At 39.5% G+C, this 2,074-nt stretch overlaps 1 protein-coding gene across 1 annotated transcript in view; it reads right to left on the minus strand.

Moving 5' to 3' along the window:
• Positions 1-2,074, minus strand: part of LOC103198901 (zinc finger protein 234-like) — a 38,801-nt gene that overhangs the window by 36,232 nt on the left and 495 nt on the right.

A 2,074-nucleotide genomic window follows, 5' to 3' on the forward strand; every position in this document is an offset into this window, starting at 1 on the left:
GTCTGGAATTGAACTCACTCCTGTGGCTTCCAGCCCAATAGAAGACCGGCATATTGGCTACACATTTACATCAGGTAGATACACTCCCTGGAGAGATCAATCCTGGGAGAACAGAAGGGCAGTGTATGCACAGGGAGACAGCTTGGGGGGCAGGAGTGCATGGGAGGGAAGGATACAGGGAAGAGGTAGCTATGGGGAGGAAGTGGGAAGGGACCTGTTGTATTGTGGGAAACTGCAGTCAATGTCATGAGACAAAGTGTATGTGAACTGCTGTATGGAAAATGAATTTGCTCTGTAAACCTTCACCCAAATCACATTAAAAAAAAAAAAAAATCCCATTGTACATGGGGTCACCATAAGTTAGGGGCTTACTTGATGGCAGCTAACCACATACTTTAAGTATCAAACACCTGTTAATGTTTATGTTTATACTGTCATGATTAGAAATGTGTCACCAGAAATGATATACTGAAGACCAAACCATTGGTGCCTATGGAATGACCTTGTTTGGAAATAAGATCTTTGAAGATGTTATCAGTTAACATGTGGCCATGTTACAGTAAGTAGGTCCTAATCCAATAGAGTGATGTCTTTATAAAAGAGAAGAGATACAGAGACAGAGAGACAGAAATAAAGTAACATCATGGGATGGTGCTGCTGCAAACCAAGGAATGTCTGGGGCTGCCAGAAGCTGAAAGAGTTAAGAAAGTATCTTTCCACAGAGACCTTAAAGGGAATATGGCCCAGCTAACATGTTGATTTGGATTTCTAGCCTCCAGAACTGTGAGACAACACATTTGTACTCTTGGAAGTCAGGTGGCTTGTAGTGTTTTGTTATGAAACCTCTCAAATACTAAAACATTGTCTTAGTTAACTAGTACTACTACAACACAAATTCCAGAAGTGAGTGGTTTAAAAGAACAGATTTCCTCATAGTTCTGGAGGTTAAAATCCAAATCAGAATCTCGGCTGTGTCAATTCTTTCCTTGTTGGTGGCCCTAGGAGTTTCTTGGTTCCACAGTTTGTAGATTACAGTCACATGGCATCTCTCTTCCCTGTGTGAGAGACTTAGGCCAAAATATCTAATCTATTCAGACTTTGGAGGCAGAGCATACCACAAGGGAACTTCCTCTGCAACCGAACAACTGATTCCATTCCATTAGATTACATTATGGAAAATGATTACATTACATTATAAAGGTAATCAGCTCTAGACAAGGCCCACTGTGTTGATCACATGTAACTACTCCATCAAAACAACTAAACCATTGTTTGGTCAAAAGAACTGGAACCCATGGCCTACCCAAGATGACACATAAAGTAACCATCACATACATATGTATTAAAAGTTTTCCTAGACAATTTGCAAAACATGTACACCTAATCTCATTTTTCTGCATTGCTGCTGATACAGGAAAACCTGCGAAAGCTGGAACCAGTGTAATGTGAAAAACTGTCAGAGAAGGAAAACCCATATAATTTCCAATAAAACAAGCTAATTAAGACTGCACCCTGTCAAAGGTGGGAAACTCGCAAGACCCAGAAAACCAAGGCAGTTCTGTTGAGTTCTGGCTTTAAGAGGTTTCACTGTAATATTCAGTTAAAAATTACTAAAAACAAGCTTGACCATCTCTAAAATGATTTAACTTCAGAAATATCTTTTCTAATTCTCCTTATTAGTATTCCAGTTTCTAAATTTATACAAATATATGTAAATATTTAGAGACTGGTTCCCTCAATAAAGTTCTTAATTAAAAGTAAAAACGTACAAACAAATGTTAAAGAGAAGAAATAAGTTTCCCTTCCAGAAGATGTGTGATGAAGACATTCTATATAACTCTGCAGGGGGTTATTTCCTTAGATAGCTACTCCATGACTAAGAGGAATCTGAGGCCCTAGGACGGTTTAAGGGAGCTCTGGTGGCATAATGCCTAAGACATCTGACAGCTAACCAGAAGGCTGGTGGTACAAACCTAACAGCCACTCCTTTGAAGGAAGACTGGGCAATCTACTTCCATAGAAATAAGGCCTTGGAAACCCAAGGAGGGATCACTATGAGTCAGAATTGTCTCAA

Source organism: Orycteropus afer, unplaced genomic scaffold (assembly GCF_000298275.1).
Source record: "Orycteropus afer afer isolate SDZICR_OR568_19922 unplaced genomic scaffold, OryAfe1.0 scaffold00099, whole genome shotgun sequence".
In the NCBI taxonomy this organism is placed as follows: Eukaryota; Metazoa; Chordata; class Mammalia; order Tubulidentata; family Orycteropodidae; genus Orycteropus; species Orycteropus afer.